The sequence below is a fragment of the Canis lupus genome, chromosome 7 (assembly GCF_011100685.1).
Source record: "Canis lupus familiaris isolate Mischka breed German Shepherd chromosome 7, alternate assembly UU_Cfam_GSD_1.0, whole genome shotgun sequence".
Classification (NCBI taxonomy): domain Eukaryota; kingdom Metazoa; phylum Chordata; class Mammalia; order Carnivora; family Canidae; genus Canis; species Canis lupus.
The window spans coordinates 52,565,309-52,592,405 of NC_049228.1; the positions used below are offsets into that span (position 1 = coordinate 52,565,309).

A 27,097-nucleotide genomic window follows, 5' to 3' on the forward strand; every position below is an offset into this window, starting at 1 on the left:
AAAGAAGGAAAGGAAGGGCTAATATCAGGCCTGAAAAGACACCCAGGGAGAGAAAGAGGTCAGAAAGGAGAAAACACACAGCTCCTCCACCACCCATTTTAGCTTCCAGAAAATCAGCTCCAAATGTGACAGTATTTATAATCATAATATGAGATAGCTAACATTTATGGAGTACTCACTACATGCTAGGCACTTTATATTATTTCATTAAAACCTCATAACCACCCCCATGAAGTAGGAACCAAAGGATTCCCATTTTACAGATAAAGAAATGAGGCACATGGAGGATTATCTGCACAAATGTCTTGTTCTAGCTCTGCAATTTTATGATTCCAAAAAATGTCTTCCTTTCTATTGGCACGGAAAGGCACCTGGAGACTTCAGAGGATAGATGAGAAAGAAATGTCTCCAGCAGGTCTCTGACTCCATAAATATTCCATCACAAGGTAAAGAGAGCACTGCCTTCACTCAGTGCCTTGGAACACATGCTGATGGACGCAAGAGGAGCTCATGGGATACAATCATCAAGTTGAAGTCAGTGGTCAAGCCCTGGACAAGAAAGTGCCACCTGGGAAGGCATTCAGAATCTGTCCTCCATGGGATGGCTCCATTGGTCTCTGCTTTCATGTCCACATCTCGTCTTGATAGAGTGGGGAAAGTCCCTGCAACAGTTTATCTCCAAAGAGTTCACATAAACTAAAGGAGGCCACCCTCAGCAAACATAATTAACTCCTATAAATATCTCAAATGAGATGGAGCTGAGGCCAATGCTGGTCTCAGCTCCAGCAAAAAGGCTTTGAATGAAGTGAAAAAAAAGAAACATACAAACAGTCATTTTCCAGGACAGCAAAATCTCAGAACCCCCAAAACATGAATCCACAAAGCTAAGAAAGTCTATAGTTTTCAGGCTACCCCCCACTCTGAGGTAGGGGTAGGGGGCACATAACGATGTCATTTCATATGATTAAAAAAATATTGCATAAGTAGGGCCAAGGAAAATGGAATAAAATATAAACTAAAAATAAATGGTTGAGTCAACTCATCTTTAATGCCTTTCCGTGTAACATCTATTTTGTATAATGGAATACGACTTTCATACTCCGACTGCAAATTTAACCTTGGCCACAAGTTATGATGTACATTACAATACACTTTTATTATGTTACACAGTATTGTGGTGGTTTTTTTTAATCTATTGCTAAGCCCCTAACAGTATGTCTGCGTCAGTGAAGCCCATCTGTCACAACCACAGTGGAGACATTATTATGTAAATAGTTCTAGGGCCTCCTTTTGGGGGAATTTAATATACTGTCCTAATATCCCAGCCGGAAAAAAAAATGTTTATGAAAAAAAACTTTTTTTTTTTTTTGGTTTGTTTGTTTCGTCTATAGAGAAAGGCGTCGAGTTGCTGAGGGTTTTTTTTTTTTTTTTTAAATAGTTCAAATCTCTTTTCTTCTCTCACTCACAGCGTCTTTAAAAGCTAATGATATGGCTCCTAATAAAATAAAATAAAATAAAATACATGAGAGACTTCTTTTAAACACACCAGCTGAAGTGTAGAGCATTAATATCTTGCAGCCCAGTGCATTAGCCATCCTTTCTATATTACAGTCATATTTCAATAAACTAAGTTTTCTTAGCAGGTGCCATCTTGGATTATTTCTTTATTAGACTGAGTTATAAAATATGCAGAATGGTATGCTGAATTTTCTCTGTTATTTATTGCTGGTTTTAAACCTTTGCCAAAATCCATACAACTAAATCTTCCTCCTTAGAGGTGGAGAGGCAACACCTGGAAGGGACCTGTCGGCACTTTCCCTTTCAGGGCTGCCAACTGTGTGGCTGAGAAGATGAGGGCAGAACCAAATAAAGTGTGGTTTACAAAACAGAAGATGCCAGTTCCCAGACTTCTTACTGCATTTTAATTAACCAGTTCAGGACAGATTTTAAGGCAGCACAAAGAAAGGGGCTAATCACTAGACAGAGTTGGGCTACCAGGACCTCCCAACCCCATATCAACCATGTCCTTGCTTTTACTCACTCAGGCATTGAAGTTTTGCTGAGCACCAGCAAGCAGTGAGTGGTTTACAAGAAGCAAGAGAAGCAAATGACAGACTCTGAGACCTCAAAGAGTACACAGTCTAGACGGGAGAGAAGACATCAGAAACAGAACAACTTGGGGAATGTCTTAGTCCATTCAGGCTGCTATAACAAATTACCATTAACTGGATGGCTTATAAACAACAGAAATGTATCACCCACAGTCCAGAGGCTAGAAGTCCAAGATCAAAGTACTGGCAGATTTGTGTCTAGTAAAAGCCAACTTCCTGGTTCATAGATAGCCATTTATTGCTATATCCTCACAGAGCAAGAGCACTCTGGAGTATCTCTTATAAGGGCACCAATCCCATTCATAACAGCTCCACCTCCATTACCTAATCACCTTCCAAAGGCCCCACATCCAAACACCATCACACTGAGGGTTAGGTTTCAACACAGGAACTCTGAGAGAATGCAAACATTTTATTTATGGTACAGGTAAAATGATCACATAACCATATGGGTGGTTCCAAATGAGGTTGGAGGAGCTAAACAGAAGGAGCTATGGTACAGAGCTCAATAATCAAGGGGAGAGCTTCTAGGCAGTCAGGGGGCTCAGGTGAGCCTTGAAGGAGAAATGAGGTTTAGCTGCTTAGAGTGGAGGAAATGTACCAGCAGACATCACAACACAGAAGTATACCTCTACTCACTCCAGGCAGAAGAAAGGGCATGGTGAAAGCACGGGCAGAAAGAGCACAAAGGAGATGGTAAAGAGGCACAGGGGGTCAGGGCAGTGGGTTCCCAGTGGAATCAAGACAGGTCTAAAAACCAGGTAAGGTAAATCCATGGGCATCTGTTCCATGAGGGGCTAAGCATCCTCCTGACAGAAAACCCTCTTAAAATAAAGAGGAGTCTGGAAGCCAAGCTTGGCCCAGGAACACAGTGGTAGTAGTTGGTAAAGGAAGGTCATCTGAGGGCAGCATGATTCTTATCCCCTATACCATCTCCCCATCCAGCCCTGTCTTGGGTATAAGGGGAAGAGAAGCTATTAAAAAAAAGAATCCAGAAAAAGCTACTTCATCAAAAATGCTGCTAGGTATCACAGATAGGCTTCTACTTGTAATGGCACCAAAAGCATGTCACACAGAGGGGTAAGGAGGCATCCTCTAACATGTTGACTCTATACAGCTCCTGTCTCTAGTGTCAGTTGTATTGTGGAGGGGGTGGTGACAGCCTCATTGGTGCCCAGTAGCAGATGGCAGTGGTGCCTGGGACAGAAGGACTGAAGTAGGGTATGGGGCTCAGAGCACAGAAAGTAGCCATGCCCAGGGGAATCAAGAGTACCCAAAGGTATTGACAGCAGTTCCCAATAAGGCTACCACCAAGATTTATAGGAAAGTACATAGGAAATTCCATCTGGGAAGCTAAGTGTCTTAGTAAAAGGATGTTGAGGAGTGTCAGCAGGTGGCTTTAGTGAATGTGACTCCATTACCTACCAGCACCAGGCTCTACAGAAGCTCAGGGTACACAGGTGAGGATAAGGAAAGTAATGCCAGCAAGTTTGCAGACGTTGAGGACAGGGACACTAGACTAGAAGTAGACCTATCTGTGGCAGGGTGGTGATGTGGGCCACTAGCTGTTCCCTTGCACTCTGCTTTCCTCAGTGGGAATCCAGCTAAGTACCTCCACGCAGAGGGATGCTGCTTGCCCCTGGCTCTAGACAAAACTAGCTCAGGTCAAAGCCAGACATATGGGAACCCAGAAGTTCCTGTGGCTTATCTATACTCATCACTCAGTTTCTTTAGCAGCATCCAAAGCAAGAGTGTCAGGGAGCCAGACCATGAAAGCCCCATTTGGGCCAGTGAAGAGCTCCTGGTCCCAACAGAGGAAGGAGACCCACTTAGAGAATGAACTCACTTGGCTTTTGCTGTGCACCCTGCAAGAGCTTGAGACAGTACGTGGAGAGAAAGGATGTGAGAAGGAGGACTAGGGGACCTTCCCAGCAGGACTGAGTCTGGATCTGGCTTTGAAAAGTGACAAGGATTTGACTTGGGAGTAATGGGAGACCCACTGGGAGCAGAGGAGAGGCAGTACTTGAGTATCCCCCTTGTCACATGTCCCCAAGACAGTTAGTATCCAACTATGCCAAGTTCCCTTTCAAATCCCAGCTCTTAAAGGATCTATCCAACAAGAGGACTTAACAATCCTCAATATATATGCCCCGAATGTGGGAGCTGCCAAATATATCAATCAATTAATAACCAAAGTTAAGACATACTTAGATAATAATACACTTATACTTGGTGACTTCAATCTAGCACTTTCTACACTTGATAGGTCTTCTAAACACAACATCTCCAAAGAAACGAGAGCTTTAAATGATACACTGGACCAGATGGATTTCACAGATATCTAAAGAACTTTACATCCAAACTCAACTGAATACATATTCTTCTCAAGTGCACATGGAACTCTCTCCAGAATAGACCACATACTGGGTCACAAATCGGGTCTGAATCGATACCAAAAGATTGGGATCATCCCCTGCGTATTCTCAGACCATAATGCCTTGAAACTAGAACTAAATCACAACAAGAAGTTTGGAAGGACTTCAAACACGTGGAGGCTAAGGACCATCCTGCTAAAAGATGAAAGGGTCAACCAGGAAATTAAGGAAGAATTAAAAAGATTCATGGAAACTAGTAGGAATGAAGATACAACCGTTCAAAATCTTTGGGATGCAGCAAAAGCAGTCCTAAGGGGGAAATACATCGCAATACAAGCATCCATTCAAAAACTGGAAAGAAATCAAATACAAAAGCTAACCTTACACCTAGAGGAGCTAGAGAAAAAACAGCAAATAGATCCTACACCCAGCAGAAGAAGAGAGTTAATAAAGATTCGAGCAGAACTCAACGAAATCGAGACCAGAAGAACTGTGGAACAGATCAACAAAACCAGGAGTTGGTTCTTTGAAAGAATTAATAAGATAGATAAACCATTAGCCAGCCTTATTAAAAAGAAGAGAGAGGAGACTCAAATTAATAAAATCATGAATGAGAAAGGAGAGATCACTACCAACACCAAGGAAATACAAACGATTTTAAAAACATATTATGAACAGCTATACGCCAATAAATTAGGCAATCTAGAAGAAATGGATTCATTTTTGGAAAGCCACAAACTACCAAAACTGGAACAGGAAGAAATAGAAAACCTGAACAGCCAATAACCAGGGAGGAAATCGAAGCAGTCATCAAAAACCTCCCAAGACACAAAAGTCCAGGGCCAGATGGCTTCCCAGGGGAATTCTATCAAATGTTTAAAGAAGAAACCATACCTATTCTCCTAAAGCTGTTTGGAAAGATAGAAAGAGATGGAGTACTTCCAAATTCGTTCTATGAGGCCAGCATCACCTTAATTCCAAAACCAAAGACCCCATCAAAAAGGAGAATTACAGACCAATATCCCTGATGAACATGGATGCAAAAATTCTCAACAAGATACTAGCCAATAGGATCCAACAGTATATTAAGAAACTTATTCACCATGACCAAGTAGGATTTATTCCCGGGACACAAGGCTGGTTCAACACTTGTAAAACAACCACTGTGATTCATCATATCAGCAAGAGAAAAACCAAGAACCATCTGATCCTCTCATTAGATGCAGAGAAAGCATTTGACAAAATACAGCATCCATTCCTGATCAACACTCTTCAGAGTGTAGGGATAGAGGGAACATTCCTCAACATCTTAAAAGCCATCTACGAAAAGCCCACAGCAAATATCATTCTCAATGGGGAAGCACTGGGAGCCTTTCCCCTAAGATCAGGAACAAGACAGGGATGTCCACTCTCACCACTGCTATTCAACATAGTACTGGAGGTCCTAACCTCAGCAATCAGACAAAAAGACATTAAAGGCATTCGAATTGGCAAAGAAGAAGTCAAACTCTCCCTCTTCGCCGATGACATGATACTCTACATAGAAAACCCAAAAGACTCACCCCAAGATTCCTAGAACTCACACAGCAATTTGGCAGTGTGGCAGGATACAAAATCAATGCCCAGAAGTCAGTGGCATTTCTATACGCTAACAATGAGACTGAAGAAAGAGAAATTAAGGAGTCAATCCCATTTACAATTGCACCAAAGCATAAGATACCTAGGAATAAACCTAACCAAAGAGGTAAAGGATCTTTACCCTAAAAACTATAGAACACTTCTGAAAGACATTGAGGAAGACACAAAGAGATGGAAAAATATTCCATGCTCATGGATTGGCAGAATTAATATTGTGAAAATGTCAATGTTACCCAGGGCAATTTACACGTTTAATGCAATCCCTATCAAAATACCATGGACTTTCTTCAGAGAGCTAGAACAAATTATTTTAAGATTTGTGTGGAATCAGAAAAGACCCCGAATAGCCAGGGGAATTTTAAAAAAGAAAACCATAGCTGGGGGCATCACAATGCCAGATCTCAGGTTGTACTACAAAGCTGTGGTCATCAAGACAGTATGGTACTGGCACAAAAACAGACACATAGATCAATGGAACAGAACAGAGAATCCAGAAGTGGACCCTCAACTTTATAGTCAACTAATATTCGATAAAGGAGGAAAGACTATCCACTGGGAAAATTGGACATCCACATGCAGAAGAATGAAACTAGACCACTCTCTTTCACCATACACAAAGATAAACTCAAAATGGATGAAAGATCTAAATGTGAGACAAGATTCCATCAAAATCCTAGAGAAGAACACAGGCAACACCCTTTTTGAACTTGGCCACAGTAACTTCTTGCAAGATACATCCACGAAGACAAAAGAAACAAAAGCAAAAATGAACTATTGGGACTTCATCAAGATAAGAAGCTTTTGCACAGCAAAGGATACAGTCAACAAAACTAAAAGACAACCTACAGAATGGGAGAAGATATTTGCAAATGACGTATCAGATAAAGGGCTACTTTCCAAGATCTATACAGAACTTATTAAACTCAACACCATAGAAACAAACAATCCAATCATGAAATGGGCAAAAGACATGAACAGAAATCTCACAGAGGAAGACATAGACATGGCCAACACGCACATGAGAAAATGCTCTGCATCACTTGCCATCAGGGAAATACAAATCAAAACCACAATGAGATACCACCTCACACCAGTGAGAATGGGGAAAATTAACAAGGCAGGAAACCACAAATGTTGGAGAGAAAGCGGAGAAAAGGAAACCCTCTTACACTGTTGGTGGGAATGTGAACTGGTGCAGCCACGCTGGAAAACTGTGTGGAGGTTCCTCAAAGAGTTAAAAATAGACCTGCCCTATGACCCAGCAATTGCACTGTTGGGGATTTACATCAAATATACAGATGCAATGAAACACCGGGACACCTGTACCCCGATGTTTATAGCAGCAATGGCCACAATAGCCAAACTGTGGAAGGAGCCTCGGTGTCCATCAAAAGATGAATGGATAAAGATGTGGTTTATGTATACAATGGAATATTACTCAGCCATTAGAAATGACAAATACCCACCATTTGCTTCAACGTGGATGGAACTGGAGGGTATTATGCTGAGTGAAATGAGTCAAGCGGAGAAGGACAAACATTGTATGTTCTCATTCATTTGGGGAATATAAATAATAGTGAAAGGGAATAGAAGGGAAGGGAGAAGAAATGGGTAGGAAATATCAGAAAGGGAGACAGAACATAAAGACTCCTAACTCTGGGAAATAAACTAGGGGTGGTGGAAGGGGAGGAGGGCTGGGGGTGGGAGTGAATGGGTGACGGGCACTGAGGGTGGCACTTGACAGGATAAGCACTAGGTGTTATTCTGTATGTTGGCAAATTGAACACCAATAAAAAATAAATATATTATTAAAAAAATAAATAAAAATAAAAAAATAGAATAAAATCCCAGCTCTGCCAGTAGGTGTGATAATGATTTTAGGCTATTTTCATATCTTTCTCATAATCTTTCCCTAATGTCCTCATCTGCAAAAGGGTTGTGATAGTTCTTGCCTAGCAATGTTGTCTGGAGTGGATAAATTATCAAATGGCACATAGTAGGCTCCAGGCCTCCTGCACAAGCATAGCATGGGGATGAACAGGTCCCCTGAGATCACCTCCCACTGCCACAGGAATGAATCCATGCAAGGGGGCCCAGCTTGGCCTCGCTGCCCAGGACATCTTCCTCGGGGGCCATGGGAGTCAGAGAAAAGATGGAAACAAAGAGGAGGAAAAGTAAGGACCAGGAGAACAGCCATCTGGGTAAAGAGCAAGATGGCCTTTAAAAGTGAGATTTCCCACAGAAGAGCTAGCTAAACAAGAACCTCTTTTCATAGAATCAGCTTTGAAACTTCCAAGTCTGTGGTAGCTTTGCAGACAGTAATTATCTGTTAGTTGAAAGGCAGAGTGGTGGGGGGGTGGGGGGAGGCTGGCTTGAGGGTGACACCCAGGGATGGGTGACCCTCAAAGAGATTAAGAGGATACCACAGAAGCCAGGGATGCCTAGGGAGGAAGCTTTCTCCTTCCCGGGTTGCAGGTTGGCCCCAACACCTGAAATCATCTGGCACCTCTGAGGATGGACACCACTGTGGGGACCCTAGTGGCAGGACCCCACCACAGGCTTGAGATGCTGCAGAAAGATGAAAGACACTGAGGAGAAAATAACAGCTTTCAACTCTCATTTGAACTCTCAACTGAAACTCAAGAACCAGTTAGCAAAGAATGTCAAAATAAGAATGTGTGAAGGTCTTTTCTCCCAAAATCACCAGAAAGAGATCTCGGCTCCTTGTTTTACAGATGATGGAACTGACACTCCAGAAGATTCACAGCTCACCAAGACCATACAGTGACTCTATCCCCAGGCCTTCTCTTCTGTGGCCCTTTCCATAAACTCAGTTATTTGAAAAGAGATCAGGGCAGCATTTGCTACAGCAAACCCTAGCTCCTCTTGTGTGGAGTAAGTCCAAGAGCAAACATTTCTTCCCCCTGGCTGATCCTAGGGTTGCCTCAATGCTCACCCATCGCCCATGTTCAGAGCTGATTTAGCTGTTTGGGCACGAGTGGTTGGTTTGTAAGTGGAAAAGCAAGCACTCTGGGAGGGGCATAACTGGGCAGGCACTCGAACACACAGGGAAGAAGTCCAAGGAAGAGGTAGCTCCATTTGGAAACACCCCTGCTAGGATGCAGATGTTTCAGCAGCCGGCTGGGCAGCAGGCCTGGCAGGAAGCTGCTCTAGTTCTGACCCCAAACTCATGCCTCTCCCTTGACCCCCTTCTCGCCTTCTCATTCTGCATTTCTCCCTGCTTCCTCCACTTCTGTCCCTTCTTCCTACCCACTTTATCTTTTCCTCTCCGGTTTGCTGCATTTCCCACTCCCTTTGTCCCTTACACCTGGTCCCTATCCCCCCTGACATCCTGTCTGTCACTCATACTCTCTCTGTCTCTCTCTCCATGTCTGGACATTATGGTGCTGAATAGCTCATCTGGGAAGAACAGCCAGCCTGGCAGTATCTGGGTCTTTTTCTTCTGGCCAAAACCAGGGAGTGCAGACACCAGCAAAATATGCCCTAGGGAGAGGAAGAAGAGAGGAATCTTTTTTTTTTTTTTTGAGAGGAATCTTATCTAAGGACACATTCCATCTTCATATTCCCTCCACTGATACATGATTGGAAAAGAAGAAGATAATCAGCCCATTGAACAGTTAGAATTCATGGGGCACAGATACAAAATGATTTGCTTTTTCCCAATACCTGTTTCAAACCAGTCTTCATCCGTTTACCCATTTTTAATGACAACCCAGGTATATCTCTTTGCTGGCTGATCACTTCCAATTGTTACAAAGCACAAATAAGCTAAACCTTGCTCAGAACTCCATCATATATCCAACAAGACATCATTTCCTCCCTTCCCCTAACACTGGCCAGGCTCTGGACCAAAGGAAAAGAAGACAAGAAGGAAGTCTGGTCTAGTCTTAAGACATCGCCTACTAACCCCTCAACTCTTGGTGTGTTGGGGCAAAAAGGATAGATAAAAAAGATGGAAAGTGACAAGTGTCTTGTCAGTATGGTGCTATGTTGGCCCTTCTTAGAACTGACTGGTCCCTGTTACTGGGTGGCTTCTAAACCTTGCCCTGTCATAGTGGCCGTATGGGAATCTTTGGAGGCCACTCACAGGGTCTGGCTCTGAACAGGTGGGAGTTCAGCTTCCCTCTACCTGCTTTACCCTCTGTCACTCTCTCCTTCTGCCAGTGGCCTGTTGTCTCCAGGCAGCCAACCCCTTGGTGGATCTCAGACAGTGGGAAAATGCTGTAGGGGGGAGACCATGAACACTGGAGGTACAACCCAACTTTTACATGTCAAAACATTATTTGGTTAGAAGATCCAAGATTCTGTGTTCTGATTCCTCACTAGCTAGCTCTGTGTCAATTGACTTTTAGCAAAGCTGAATTCAACTTTTAGTTTGTAACCTGCCCACTGACTGACTTTGGCCAATTATAAGCCTCTTTTGCATCCCAGATGTTTCATCTGCAAAATGGGATTAATAATATCTTCAATCAGTACTGCTAAATATGATCACACTTAGCATAAGACTGGAATCAAATCAATTCTGGTAAGTGCTGGGCATATTATCTTGCCTCTTGGAACCCCAACTTCCCTCATATTTAAAATAAAAAGGAGAGCTGTGAGCTCCCAAGTTTCTTTTTAGTTTTAAGTTCTCTAGAAAATGTACATGTTTACCTCTCCCAGTGGGGTAGTAGCTATGTCCATGCTAGAAGCCCAGGGACACAAATCTCCCTGCATGTCTGCCCAAGTGTGTGTACTATGTGGAAAGGCTAGGGGACTCAGCTATGAACAATCTGACCCCTTTGTGGGTCAGTCAGCATCCTTTAGGACTTGGGCTACACACCCAAACTGGACCCCTTACCAAGCCTAAGAAAGAGTTAGGATGGACAATTCATCATTGTCCATCCCATTGCTAGAGATGGGATACCCAGAACACACTCGACTCAAAGGGGTCAGGACTGCCACCTAGGTATCAGGAGAATAATTTCTTACTATGATATTTTTGTTTCCAAAGTCCAAAACCACACACCAACCACACAAGCTATCCATAGGACATAAATACAAAAGTGCAATATCATTCTCCTACTATATTTTGGTGAATTGAAGAACAGAAAAGGAACTTCTTTTGCCCAAGCTCACACAGTATCTAGAACTAAAACTCTCTTCATCTGGTATGTAATTAGTCTACTGGCCAAATCCCCTCCAAAATGCTTTTCTCCCTCTCCTGGGTCATCCCTCTGCTAGGAGCAAGGAGAGATGTGAAATCTTGGGGTACCATTAACTTTGTTCTTTTTCCAAATTGGGCAGGCTCTGGGAGCCACTGAGACTCTGAGGAAAGGCAGAGCTTTGCAAGTTTGGAATGACTCCAATTCAGAGCACTCTCCACTCTCCCTGAGTTGCCAGTAAAGACAAAACCCAATAACCCTAGGATGCCAAAAAGAACTCAATAATATATTGGGATTTCCTGAAAACCCATGGAGAACTTGGCCAGGCAAAGGACAAGTCAACAGCTTTTTGACTGAGTTCAATGTAAATGAATCAGAAACAGATGGATTAAGTTTCCCTTCAAATACACGTGCTAGAGAGTTACAGCTGAGAAAATGCTTAGATTCGTGCATTTCCAGGGACTGGTCAACCCCAAACAGGGTGGATTGTTTTGCTGAGTCCCAAACCCTGACTTCTCCTCCTTTCCCTAAAAATAACTTAGCTGTCCAGCTGCTGGATGGATATTTTCTCTTTTGGTTTTGTTTCATTTGGTTTTCTCACAAAGCATCAGAGTGATAAATGACTTCAAAACCTGGTAGAATGTTCTAGAGGAATCAGACTCCAGAAAACTTTTTTAAAAATAATCTGCCACTATGCTCACACCATTCTCCTCACCAGGTATCTTGTGCCTTGAATATTACCTGTTGTTACCAATCCATCCATCAATGTCAACCCCAAGTTCTACTTCCTCTGGAAATCTTTTGGGGATTATTTTGGTCCTCATGGATACAGAAACCAATCATTGTAACAATATTTTGAGCACCTAACATGTACCCACAATATTTTGAGCATATAGTGAATGCCTAAGAAAAGGCACTTGCCCACAGTCAGGTTTTTATCTAACTAAAGAACTCCTACAAACCTATGAAGCAATTAAGAGATAATAACAAGTGGCAAAGATAGGTAAAAATTAATGATGTAAGTGTAGGTGTCTTTAAAAATTCAGAGAATGGAGAAGGCACTGTGTATATTAAAGAGGTCATATGTAATGATAATAACCAATATCCCTTAACTGTCAACATGTGCAGGACTTTCACAAATGTTTTCTTTGGCTCTTCACAAAAGCCCTTTAACATAGACAGGCCTTGCTTCTACAGATGAGAAACAGGAACTTGGGAAGGTTAACTGGATTCAAGATCACACCCCTAGTAAGTGATGAAACAGGGTTAGTGCTCAGGGCCATGACTTCTAACCCAAACCACCTTTGCCTTGTGTCACACTATTTCTCACAATGGTATGTAATGTCAGACAAGAGAGGCTCCTTGGTGTAACTACATCCTTATCCTTACCTGGAATCTCCTCATAACTGGAATTTCCTGGGCATTTTGGAATATGTCTAAAGTTGACTTGCACACTCCCACCTTACCATTTTGCTAATGAATTGCACTGACTTGGGATTTTCTCCTTTTCTCTCCCATCTTTAAAGATTCAGCGTAAGTTTGTACCTTGGATTTTCCCCTTCTTTGGAACAAATCGGACTTACTGGCTGCATCTCTCATTTGTCAACTAATTATGCACATCACTTTTGTCATCTTAGATTTTCATTTAAATAATCTTAGGTTATTTCCTATGTACTGTTTAGCACATCAGTGTTTCATCTCTGCAGAGATTAGCTCTTCTCTGAGAAGAGCTTTTATGCCTGATACATGCTCCCAACTGTTTTGAGAGTGGTTTAGTGCTATGCTAAGTAAGCATGTGTTGACAAGAGGAAAAATCTCCACCCTATGATGATGCCTCCCACACTTGCAGTCCCAGTTCCCATTTTGCTGTAGGACTCTCCACCAGCATGTTCCACATGCTTGTCAAGGTCCTCCTGTTGAAAATGCTATCATCTTCCCCTAAAACTAGTTTTGCTTCTAGAGGTTTTTCTTCCAGAGGCAATGTAATATTCTCCCAGTCAGATTCCTAAAGTAATCATCAGTATTGATCTTGACCTTGGAGTCCTGTTGATTGTTCATTTGAAGTTTCTTATATGTAAAAGGAGCCCCATTGTGTGCTGAATGATCTGAAAGAGATAAAGGAACAGATTTCTAGGAGAGCTTTCTGTGTAATAATAGGACAAGACACAAAGAGAAACAATTAGTGCAGACCCTGTGTCATCAGTTCACACTGCAAGTGCCCTGGGGATAATGAGCTTTGGTTTAAGTAAGCCACAAATGCTTCCTGGAAGAGGATTCAAGTTAGGGCAAGGAGGGCTATTTGGAGAGGAAGTAAAGGGGAGGGCCTCCTGTCCTGTCCCATGAGGAGGAAGGAGAATTGCATGAGAATTGCATGACCCCTATTCCCAAGCATCAGAAGTCATCCAAAGGGAAGCCAGGGTGCAAAATGTTGACATCCAATGGGGGCGGTGGGGGGGGTGGTAGGCATAAGTCACGTCAGTAGGGCTGGCTCAGGGAGCTGAGAAAAAGAATACCAGAATCACTGTTCAAAACATGGGCTTCCTCTCCCTTCTCTTCCAAAACAGAGCCAGGTATAGTCTCTCCAAAGGCAGGATTCTAGTCTTACCTAACCATAGTGCATGCTTTCAGTAGCTACTGTTAGAAAGAAACAGCACTCAACACGGGCCTTTCACGCTGACCTCAAAGAGCCTTTCTCCCTGCTCCCAGGGTCTAACTTCTGGGATGCTGTGGGGTACCCCTGAGAACAGGAACCTCAGGAGAGCCTCACAGAAGCTAGAAGGATATGGGCAGCTGAGACCACTGGGTTTTGGCTTTAGTCACTGACTTAACTTTGTGCCTCAAAGTGATTTTTCAAAGGGCAAAGACAAAGTCAGCCAGCATTCAAAGTTCCCCACCTGGGGGAGGCACTGTAAACTGTTCCCAGAATCCTTTCCATCCTTCCTACGGCAGTATGAGACCGCTTCCCCCGGACTTTCAGGGAGTATAAATGACTAAAGGATCCAACTCCTAAGATTTTAAATCCACCAACGTTGGCTTAAGGGCTCCCTTCAGCTTTATAGAACCTTCCTTAAACTAATCTAGGACACTTTCATCCAATCTTCTTATCTCCTTCAAAATCAGACTTGGAGGGCACCTGGGTGGCTTAGTGGTTGAGCGTCTGCCTTTGGCTCAGTTCATGATTTCAGGGTCCTGGGATTGAGTCCTGCATCAGGCTCACTGCAGGGAGCCTGTTTCTCCCTCTGCCTTTGTCTCTCTCTGCCTCTGTGTGTCTCTCATGAATAAGTAAATAAAATCTTTAAAAAAAAAAAATCAGAATTGGATGTTGGTCTGATTATTCTATGTGTGGTGAGAACATATAACATGAGATCGACCTTCTTAATAAATTCTTAAGTGGAGAGAATTTTTAACTCTAAACACAACATTATACAGCAGAGAGCTAGAAATTTTACAACTTGCATAACTGAAACTTTATACCCACTAAATAACAACTTCCTATATACCCTCTTTTCCCAGGCTCCTTCACCTTTCTACCATCTGTTTCTATGAGTTTGACTATTTTAGATACCTTCAGCAAGTGGAATCATGCACTATTTGTCTTTCTGTGGTTGGCTTATTTAAATTAGCATAATGTCCTCAAGGTTCATTCCTGTTGTCTCATATAATAGGATTTCCTTCTTTTTTAAGGCTGAATTACATGCCATTGTATGTATATACCACATTTTCTTTATTCATTCATCAGTGGGCATTTAGGTTGCTTCTACAACTTGGCTATTGTAAATATTGCTGCAATGAACATGAGATTGCAAACATCTCTTTGAGATCCTGATTTTATTTCCTTTGGATAAATACAAATAGGGATCCCTGGGTGGCGCAGCAGTTTGGCGCCTGCCTTTGGCCCAGGGCGCGATCCTGGAGACCTGGGATCGAATCCCACATCGGGCTCCCGGTGCATGGAGCCTGCTTCTCCCTCTGCCTATGTCTCTGCCTCTCTCTCTCTCTCTCTCTCTCTGTGACTATCATAAATAATAAATAAAAAAAAAATTAAATACAAATACCCAGAAGTAGGATTGATGGACCATACGGTATTTCTATTTTTAAATTTTTGAGGAAATTCCATGCTGTTTTCCATAACGTCTGTACTGTTTTACATTCCCACTAACAGTGCAGAAGGGTTCCAATTTCCCTGCATTCTCACCAACACTTGTTATTTGTTTTGCTGTTGTTGTTGTATTTATAAATGCCATCCTAATAAGTGTGAGGTGATATCTCATTGTGGTTTGATTTGCATTTCCCTGATGACAAGTGATGTTGAAGAACTTTTCATATACCTGTTGGTCATTTGTCTTTTGGGGAGAAACGTCTATTCAAGTTCTTTGCCTATACTGTCAATTGATCTTCAACAAGAGCACCAACAATACACAATGGGGAAAGGATATAGTTTCTTCAAAAAATGGTGTTGGGAAAACTGAATATTCACATGCAAAAGAATGAAACTAAACACTTACCTTACAAAAAACACAAAAATCAACTCAATATGGATTAAAGACTTAACCATAAAACCTGAAACTATAAACTCCTAGAAGAGGGTGCCTGGGTGGCTCAGTCGGTTAAGGGTGAAACTTGATCTCAGCTTAGGTCTCTATCTCAAGGTTGTGAGTTCAAGCTCCGGATTAGGCTCCACACTCAGCTACTTAAAAATAAATATATACATACATACATACATAAAAATAAAATTCCTAGAAAAAAACATAGGGAGAAAGCTTTATGACATTGGTCTTGCCAATGATTTCTTAGATATGACATCAGAAGCACAGAAACAAAAGCAAAAATAGACAAATGGGACATCAAACCAAAAACCTCTGCACAACAACAACAAAATAATCAGAGTAAAAAGGCAACTCACATTATAGGAGAAAATACTTGCTAACCAAGTATCTGATAAAGGGTTAATATCCAAAACATATAGGTGACTCTTAAAACTCAATAGCAAAAGAGAAGTGACTATTCTTAACCTTCACTGGTTCCCTTCCTTTTTTCTGGCATGGAGACATTCCCCTACTTCACCTCTGTGTGCTCTGAGATCAGGTAGGAAAGATAATGTCAAGGAACTCATTCTCAAAGAGGTGCCAAACACTGAATTTGTCCCCAATATCTTCCTCCCAGGGACAAATATCTATAGGAGAGTCTGGAGAGAAAAATTATAAGCCAAAGTATTAAATCCCTAAGGGGATGTGGGCATGGGTGGAGATTTCAGGTACTCTGACAGGGGGTGAAGACTTTGCTGTCTTCATTTCCAGGGATCAGAAATACCTTCTAGACATTCTCAACATTGACCAGATCGGCCTACATCTACAAGTGGGTAGGTAATATTTCTTAATCCAAGAAGAATTCAAAGCATCAATATCACCACGAACAAGGAGTATTTTAAAATCTCAGCCAGAGTTTACTCACTGCTTTCAGAGCTCCAAGCCCCAAACAGTAGTCCTCCCACCCCCACAATTGCAAAGACTAATGGAATACGGAAAGTACAACAGAGGAGCCCTGAGGTGACTAATGATTCTAGTTACTTCTCTTACCAAAACACTTGTCTTCTGGAATACTAGTCTTTGGAGAATAAAATTGTAAAAAGAAAAAAAAATCTTTAGGAAAAGATATTTTTTTGCTTTTACATAAAATATTCTAGGACTCAGATCTGGGTGATGCTCAGAAAAAGAAGGAAGAAGAAAAGGAGGAGGAGGAAGAGAAGAAGAAAATAGAAAGCAAATTATTGGGTCTGTCAACTCTGCCCCATTTCTTTTGTCTAGCAAAGTTATAGTACACATACAGAAAAGTACCTAAAATATAAATATACCTTTTATTAAATAATTACAAAATAAGCACTTATATAACTATGACCCAGGTCAAGATAAAAACATTTTTGGCATCCCAAAAGCCCTCCAAATGCCTCTCTCTCCCTCACCAGCCAAAGGTAACTACTATCATGATCTTTATGGTAATCACTTATTTGCTTTTCTTTATAATCTTATAACCTAATTTGCATTCCTAAACACTATAGCTTAAGTTTGGCTGTTTAAAGCATTATATAAAAAGAACCACATATGTATTGTTTTGTGTTTGGATTTATTTAGCATTAGGCTTGTGAAACTCAACAATGTTTTACATGTAGCAGTAGTTGCTCTCTTTCATTTGCTGAATAGTATGCTACTATATGAATATACTAAATTTTATTTATCCATCCTACTGGTGATGGGCATTTGGGTTGCTTCCAGCATTGGGCTATTGTGAATTATTTTTTGACATATGTGCACATTAATTTCTGGTGACTGTATACTTAACAGTGAAACTGTCAGGTCATAGGATGTAGATATCTTTTTTTTTTAAGATTTTATTTATTTATTCATGAGAGACAGAGAGAGAGAGAGAGAGAGAGAGGCAGAGACACAGGCAGAGGGAGAAGCAGGCTCCATGCAGGGAGGTCAATGCAGGACTCAATCCCAGGACTCCAGGATCACGCCCTGGGCAGAAGGAAGGTGCTAAACTGCTAAACCACACAGGGATCCCCAGGATGTAGATATCTTAAGCTTTGGGAAGCACAGCCAAACCTTTTTATAGCATGGTTGTGTCAATTTGCACACCCATCAGTATTGTGTAAGAGGTCTGGTTGTTCCACATTCTTACAAAAATCTGCTGCTATTAAGTTTTTTAAATTAGCTGTTCTGTAGTTATGTAGCATTAGCAGAGTTTTACATTTTCCCTATTATTATGACACATTCTCATATGAATATTTTATCTTTTTGTGGAATCCTTGTTCAAGTCTCTTGCCCATTTTCCTATTAGGCTGTCTTTTTTTTTTTTTATTGATCTTTAGGAGTTTTTTATTTACTCTGGAAACTAGCTTTTGTTGGTTTTATGTGTTGAAAACATCTTTTCTCATTCTTGGCGTTGCATTTTCATTCTCTTGATAGTTTCTTTTAATGGACAAAAGTTCTAAATTTGAATATAAATAATCAGTCCTTTCTATATAAGTTTTTCCTATTTAAAAATATTTCCCTTGGGATCCCTGGGTGGCGCAGCGGTTTGGCGCCTGCCTTTGGCCCAGGGCGCGATCCTGGAGACTCGGGATCGAATCCCACGTCGGGCTCCCTGCATGGAGCCTGCTTCTCCCTCTGCCTGTGTCTCTGCCTCTCTCTCTCTCTCTGTGACTATCATGAATAAATAAATAAAATCTTTAAAAAAAAAAAAATATTTCCCTTTTCTGAGATTATGAAGATACCTCTATCTTGTCTTCCACAAGATTTATTATTCTGCTTTTAACATTTATATACACAATTTATCTGTAACTGACTTTTTTAATGGTGTTAGGTAAGGGTCAGAATCTTTTCCTTTTTTTTTAACCATATGGAGATCTATTTTTTCCACAAACATTTATTGAAAAGACCATTCTTTGCCCATTGTGATATAGAATAATATTTGTCATAAATAAAGTGCCCATATGGACATGGATCTGTTTCTAGGAAATTTGTTGGGTCTCCTTGGTCTATTAGCCTATTTTTGCAACATAATGCACTGTCTTAATTATCATAGCTTTAAAAGAAATTTTAATATTCAATAGACTAAATCTTCTCACTCATTCTTCTTCAAGAGTGTCTTAGCTATTCTTAGCTGACTTACATCTTCCACATCTTTTTTTAGATTTATTCTTAGGATTTCATTTTATATTTCTGATCCTACTATAAATGGTACATTTATATTTTAAATTGTAATTTTCTAATTGTTTAGGTGGTATTTCAAAATCAATTAGTTTGTGAATGGTGACTTGCTTAAAAAAACTTGGATAAACTCACTTGTAAATTCTAATAATTTATCTGTAGATTTGTTTAGATCTTTTTACATATATAATAGTATAATCTATGAATAAATACTATCTTATTCTTGCTTTCCAAATCAAATAATATTTATTTTTCAATTTTTCTTGCTGTATTGGCTAGGGCACCCAATATGTTGAATAGAAATAATGATAGTAGGCACTTTGTTCTTGGCCATGATCTCAAAAGGAAATCTGTCAATACGAAAAGTATTATATTTTTTAATATATAATAATGATTATTATTTGAAAAAGCACTTTTTTGAGGTATGATTGACATACAAAAACCTGTTCATACTTAATGTATAAAACTAGATGAGTTTAGAGATAAGTATATACCCATGAAACTATCACCCCAATTCATAAACATATCTGTCACTTCCAAAAGTTTCCTTCTGCCTTCTTATTAGTAGCAGTAGTACTACTAGTATTAGTGATAAAAGTTTAACATAAGACCTACCCTTTCAGTAAATCTGTGAGTATACAATACAGTATTATTAACTATGCTGTACAGATCTCCAGGACACATAACTGACACTTTCTTTCCCATTTTCCCCTTCCTCTTGCCCCTGGCAACCACCATGTAGCTCTCTGCTTCCGTGAGTTTGACTATATTAGATTTCTCATATAAGTGGTATTAAGTAGTATTTGTCTTCTTCATCTGGTTTATTTCAACTTAATTGAAAAATGGAGAAAGGACATAGACATTTCTCCCAAGTAGACATGTAAATGGCCAATAGGTATATAAAAAGATACTCAGTCATTACTAATTATCAGAGAAATGCAAATCAGAATCACATGAGTTATCTATCACCTCACACCTATTAGAATGGCTATTAATAAAAAAAAATGAAAGCACTGGCAAGGATGTGGAGAAATTGGAACCCTTGTTGCATGGTTGGTGGAAATGTCAACTGGTACAGTCACTATGAAAAATAGTATGGAATTTCCTCAAGTATTTAAAAATATAATTAGCATATGATCTATCAATCCCACTTCTGGGTATTTATCCAAAGAAATTAAAATCAGAATCTCATGTTCACTGCAACATTATTTACAGTAGCCAAGATATAGAAGGGACCTTAAGTCATCAGCAGATGAATGAATAAAGAAAATGTGACATATAGATATAGATTAGGGAACACCTGGGTGACTCAGTGCTTAAGCATCTGCCTTTGGCTCAGGGCATGATCCTGGAGTCCCAGGATCAAGTCCCACATTAGGCTCCCTGCATGAGGCCTGCTTCTCCCTCTGCCTGTGTCTCTGCCTGTGTGTGTGTGTGTGTGTGTGTGTGTGTGTGTGTGTATGTCTCATGAATAAATAAATAAAACCTTTAAAAAAATAGATAAAGATTAGATATAACTAAAGCCATATAGACACATACACTAAACATTAATATCATTAAATTTAAATGAAATATTATTGAATATTAAGTATTATTAATTTAATTAAATATTATTCAGCCATAAAAATAAAGGAAATCCCTACATTTGCAAAGACAGGGATGTACCTGGAAAACATGACACTAAGTGTAATAGGATATTATATAAGATAGGAATTTTATAGATATCCTTTATTTTTTTTATAGATATCCTTTATAAGAGAGATTATACTTTGTTACAAGGAAGTTTATTTCTATCCCTATTTTGCTAAAGTTTTATTTATTTTTTTAAGTTTTATTTTTATCTTAAACCAAATCTGTAGTCACAAAATAAAAGCCCAATTGAAAAGTTACAAATTAGTTTTCCCATACATAACTAGATTTGGTTTGCTAATACCTTGTTTAGGACTTTTGTCTAAATGTTCAGGAAAACATTGATTTATAATTTTCCTTTCTTTTTTTCACAAGTTTTAATAATAAGTTTGTACTGGCCTCAGAAACATGTTAGAAAATATTCTCTTGGGGTTCCTGGGTGGCTCAGTCAGTGAGCTTCAAGTTCTTGGTTTTGGCTCAGGTCATGATCTCAGAGTCCTAAGATGGAGCCCAATATCAGAATTCTCACTGAGGTTAAGAGTCTGTTTGTCCCTCATCCTCCTCCACCCCACTCTTGTTTTCTCTCTCTTTCAAATAAATAAATAAAATCTTTAAAAAAAAACTATGAGTCACATTTTTAACTTCTCAAAGGCTAATATTAATTGTGACCTTTACCCTTTTCCCAAGCAGGAAAAACACCTCAAGGCATTTTTATTTTATTTATCCCTCTCCTAATTTCTATGCCATTTTTTCATTTATTTTAATTCCATATTAATTTTAAGCCCTACAAGGCAGCATTATCATTGTTTTTTACAATCAACAGTCATTTAGATTTAGTTGTATTTTTATTCTTCATTCCCTCTTGCATTGTACTTCTTGCACCTAAGCTTTTCCTTCCACCTGAAAAATGCCCTTTGCTTTTCATTTAACATAAGACTGCTAGTGATAGATTCTCTTTTGTCTAAAAAGATCTTTATTTTACCTTCATTCCTGAATGATATTTTCTCAGAGATAAAATTCTAGAATTGGTAGTTAATTTCTTTTAGCACATTAACAGTATCATTCTATTGTCTTTTGATTTTTCTGCCCTTTTTTTCCTATTATAAAGTTACCCATCAGTCTAATTAATGCACTTTGAAGTAATCTGTCACTTATGACTGCTTTTAAAAGCTTCTTTTGGCTTCAGTTTTCTGCAATTTTTAAATGACAGTCTTGTGAGATTTTAATTTTTTTACTTTTTAAGCTTTGGCTTAGTCTTTTAACATTGTTGGAAATTTCCCAGACATTATTTCTTCAAATATTTTTCTGCTACATACTCATCTATTTCTGAGACTTCAGTTAAACATGTAGTAGAACATATCACCATTCGTTTTGTGCCTCTTTCCCTCTTTTCTGTTTTTCCCCCCCACCTTTGATGTAAGTAGGCTTCATTCTGGATATTTCTTCTGACCTATATTCCAGTTAACTAATTCTCTCTTCAATTACATCTAATCTTCCATTTCATAAAGTTCATAACTTACAGTATTGCTCTTTACTTCTGCAGTTTCTATATAACTAATTTTAAAATCTGTGATGTCAATTTTATAGTTTCTTATTCTCTGCTGGAATTTCCATCTTATTTTAATTGTTTAAAAATAACAAATATAATTATTTTAAAGTCTATACCTGATATTTTAAATATGTGGATACTCTGAATTTTTCTTTAGTCAAGTTCTTGTTTGTGTTGGTTTTGCCTCCTTATATGTCTAGTTATCTTTCATTGCATTCCAGATAATGTATTGAAAGAATTATTTATACAAATAATTTGGGACATAAAATATTATCTTTCTCCTGAGGTGATTTTTATGAGAATGATAGAAATTTTGGATTACCTTAATTCAGTTTTAGGTATTAAGAGTTTCTGGGCCATCCAATTACTCAAGTTAGGCTGAAGTCATTAGAGGGTTCTTTTATTTCTAGTTCACCTATATTCTAAGGGGCAGTCTTTGAAAATACCAACCTAAATTGAGGGTGATTACCAGTGCTATATCTCTGGATTTTAATCTTCTACTAGAAATTCTGTACTACTGTGTTAGCATTCCAATGCCTTCAGACTACTCCCTTCTGTTGTTGTTGTTGTTGTTGTTGTTGATCTTTTCCAGTCCTCAGCTGAAGGGTTTGTCTAACTTAACTAATCCACTGATTTGGCACTGCCCCACACATGACACTTAGGAATTCTATAATGTCTTCTAATTCCAGAAAGACCTATGCCCATATCTACCCCTTCTCTAAAGACACGTTACTAGCAAAGGAGATTGAAAGACTTGTAGATTGTTACCTAAGGATTCAGCTTCAAGTCACCTCTGCCCCAGTCCAGCCTTGGCTTCATGTCTCACTGCTAGTGGCTTGATGTCCCATTGGTAGTAGGACAACAGTCTTATTCTTGTGACCAAATAATACTCACCTCAATTATAATAAACTCATTTCTGTCCTTTTCTTGGCACCTAAAAATATGCCCTGTTCTCTATCCCCTCCAGGGCTAGAGCTGCACCTCTCTCCTTTTCAGCAGCTTCCTAGACTTAAATTATAGCATCTTTGTGGGTAGAAGGGCAGGATTCTGGGGCCTGCCAATGCTCCTGGGATGCCACCTACTGGCCAGGTTCTTGGTTGATGACATCTGAACTCCTCTGTGCCCTTCCTACGCCTTCCTTAAAGCTGATCATTTGCCAAGCTTCTCAGCTTCACCACAAGGCCCCTGCAAAACTGGGCTTCTGCCTACCCTTGCCCTTAGGTTTGCCCATCCAGGGCTATTCTTTCACCCAACCAGACTCTAGCACCAGCCAGTCCTGTCCACACCATGAAATTCCATCATAGCTTCCTCTGTGCACCCAATCCCACCAGTATGCAACCTGGCCACATGAGATAAAGGATCTGAACTACAGTGAGGGAGATTGTACAGTATTCATTCATTCATTTATTCTTTCATTCATTCATTCACCTACCTTTCACACATTTTCTTCTTCATTACCTGGGATCCCAGAGTGAGAAGAGGGGGTGAGCACCTTTGTTTACAAATTAAAACATAACATTAAACATAAAATTATCAAAAGGTTAACTACTCAAAAAGTTTTGGCTTTAATCTTAATCATCAAATTGCCTTTTCAACATAAACTCTATAATGTTAATAGTAGGTCCAAGAGACCGATTTGCCCAGGACTCGACTAAAAGACTAAAAACTATAAAAACTTTAGTCCTAAAATAATATCTGTTTAGAATGAACACAGTATTCATATTTATGTAAAGACTGTTCTGTGAGAGCTTTGCCTTATTTATTCACTGAAAACATTTATTTAGGCAGGCTCTGAGCTAGGGAAATAGAGAAAAGGGACTGGGGGCATTGTCCTCAAGAGGTTCCCAGTCTGTTGCAGAGTGCTGAGGGCAATGTAGAAGGTGACATGCACAGAAAGGCCCTTATGCCTCTACAGAACAAGAAGTCAGGGAGGGCTTCCTGAGCTCTAACACTGGGCCTATGCTTTGCAGTCATTAGTCAGCCAGATCCCTCCCCCATCCTTTCACCCCCATCCACTCCACCCTCCCACTTCACTTCTGACACTGCTCACTGACTTTATAGATGCATTTTTCAAAGTGCAGAAGCAAACTTCAGCTCTGTGGGTCTGAGTGATTGCTTACTCTAAATTAGTGGAGTTTGAGTTAATGAGGTTTAAGAAAGTCATTTTTCTCCTTATAGTAAGTGAGTTTAGGCTCTGCCCATGAAGCCCCTGGAATAGGACTTTGTTTGATTTCTTCAGCACTTTATCCCACCTGCTCAGTTTCCTCACTCAATGGTTTAATTATTTACAATAGGACAAGCTGATCAAAGTCCTCTAAAGTCCCCATTAGAAGGGCTGGTAGACCATATCCTACAATATCTCTCTTATGTTTCTGCTTATTTAACAAGTATTATAAGCATTTAATAATCACCAATTGTATACTTGGTCTTTAGGCACTGTAGATTTTTAAAACATGCTAAGTATGCTTATAATCTAGGTGAATGGAAAGGAGATATTTTCATGAAAACCCAAGCAACAAACACCTATTTATTCCACAAATCAGTACTGGGTATTGAGGATGCAGTGGGCATTGTACACGACATCAGAAGCCCTCAGCCAGTAGGAAAAAATGAACAAGCTAACAGAAAACTAATATTAGATGCAGGAAACCAACTAAGATTTCCTCAGCATAATGGGTACATAGATGACTACTGAAGCTGGTTGCTATTGGAGTTGCCATCACTTTAGACAGCCAGGTACCTGGAATCAGGTTAAGCTTTGGAATACCTACCATGCCCACCACCCCTTCCAAGAGATCTTCTCACATGGGTCCCTATGGTTGCATGACAATACCCTTCCCCACCCACCCTCTATCACAGCTAGCTAGATCATATCCAGGATCAATAAAAAGCAATCTCTATATTGGCCAGCAGCCTTTGAAGGAGTGGGCACCCAAACTCTGACCAAATAAGCATAGTGGTGATCAGTTGGATACATCATACTTTCTCTGCTAGAAATTTTTTATGGGGAGAAAGTGAGACATTTGATAATGGGACCACAGAAATCACACCAAAAGCAACTAGTCTGCAAAGGCCTTAAATCTTCAGTTTGACACAGTGAGCAGAAGCTACAAAAAAAAAGAAAATCTAAAACCAGAGAGAGTAGTAGGGGAGATGATTGGTAATTAACAGAAGGAAAAGGAAACCATGAGCTTCTATGTGCCCAAGATAACACAGGTACCAGAGCTAGCCCAGAGTTCTGAAAGCCCCCAAGACATCCTGTCCTCTGCCACGGTCTCAGCATGGCCCTCTTCTCCTGCACCCCTGTCCTGGGATGTTCCACCTATGCTAATGTGGCCTCGCCTACTATGAATCCCAATTCATGATGTGAATGGAGCATGTGTACTTTTCACCTTAATGAGCCTGGACAACGTGACAGGAGAAGCCCACTCCCTAGAGCTCTAGCCTCCTGGCAGGGATTCAGGGAAGCCACCTCTGTCCGTGTCTCCAGGTCAATGTCTCTTTGAAACATCACCATCAGGCTGAGTTAGCCATGCACACAAGCACTATGCCCAAATGCAGGCTGTTGATAGAGATGTGGATTATAATTGTTGGAAGTACATTACTTATATCAAAAACAAAGGTATTATTCTGGACACACATGGCTGCCAGAGAAGGCATTGGAGGCCTGAGAAAAGGAAAAGGAAGGCCACCCTCTGAAGGAGGCAGGACTTGGACCCTGCTTAGTGGCCAAGAGGACAGGTCCATCTGTCATCACCTTCCAAACTCCTCCCATGCTCCAGACCCCCAGATCTGGGTCAGGATAAGTGGGTGGTGAGAAGGAAGAAAGGTGTGAAGTGATAAAATTAGGTGACAGAGAAAAGGCCACGGAATAGATAGCTCCTCTGAGGTACACTGCAAACTGTGCCAGCACTTTATGCAAACAGAGCCCATATTTATATGGGCAAATACCCACAAGGGCTCTACTAGTTACAAGAGGCAAAAGGGCAAGTTCTGAGGGAAAAGGGCTATTGACTTCCATTCTCATTTCAGTTTTGACATCCCTAACAGTCAAAGAGTTGGGACACTAGGCCTCAAATGTTGAGTCTTTAGAAAGCTCAGCCCAAACTACAGACATGACTTTCTTTAGAAGAACTTGAACTTCCTTGTGGGGGTAGCCAACCTCACGGCATTTAGACACCAAACCTAGACACCCCATGACCTCTCGCTGTCCCTTGCTGGTTTTCCACCATGCTTCCTCTTCCCAGTGCAGTGCCCTATGCTACAAACCTTTCTGCCTTCTCTGCTCTCCATGTTAATCTGACACATCCTTTCTGCTAAGACAATCAAAGTACATACATTTTAACAGGTACATCCAATACCCTAATCTAAAGAATAACTGTGTTATAAAAAAATAAAGATTAAGTGTATCATAATGAAACTCCAAGCAGATATTTATTTTGGAGGATGGCAGGCAGACTTCTCTCCTGGGCTTCCAAAGTGAACTGCACAAGGAATCCATTTCCTTACCCCACCAATGACAATGAGGACCCCACCCCATGCTGACTCCTCCCTTCCTGGGAATCCTGAATTCTGCAGGTTAGTTTTTATTTCCCAAGTGGTTCTGCACCTGAGGCAACTCTCTTGAAGGAAAGAAAAAGGCTAAATTTTTAGGAAACAGCTTCCCTGGAGGCATGGCCAGGGCTGGCTTCTGGAATTCATTTTCCAGCTAAGCACTTTAGAACCATGTTCCTTGTGGTTATTAGCACAAGTGACAACAGCCTTTTCCTCCCTGAGCCACGCAGATTAAGGAAACCTAAGACTACATTTCTAAAATTGTTTCCATTTCAACCCACAGAGAATCAATACAAGAGAAGAGCATTGCCTTAAACGCTAATGTTATCCAAACTCAAATTCATTTTTGATGGATTGGTGGCTGGGT

The 27,097-nt window shown here is 40.2% G+C and overlaps 2 long non-coding RNA genes across 3 annotated transcripts in view; one reads left to right on the forward strand and one right to left on the reverse strand.

Moving 5' to 3' along the window:
- Window positions 1-2,324, forward strand: part of LOC111096769 — a 29,766-nt gene extending 27,442 nt beyond the window's left edge. For both annotated transcript variants that reach the window (XR_005362492.1, XR_005362491.1), the window contains one exon: window positions 2,046-2,324. This is a non-coding gene — a long non-coding RNA (uncharacterized LOC111096769). The remainder of the gene's footprint in view (window positions 1-2,045) is intronic.
- The window catches only part of LOC111096770, a 331,553-nt gene that overhangs the window by 247,508 nt on the left and 56,948 nt on the right, over window positions 1-27,097 (reverse strand). The gene's annotated exons all lie outside the window — the stretch shown is intronic.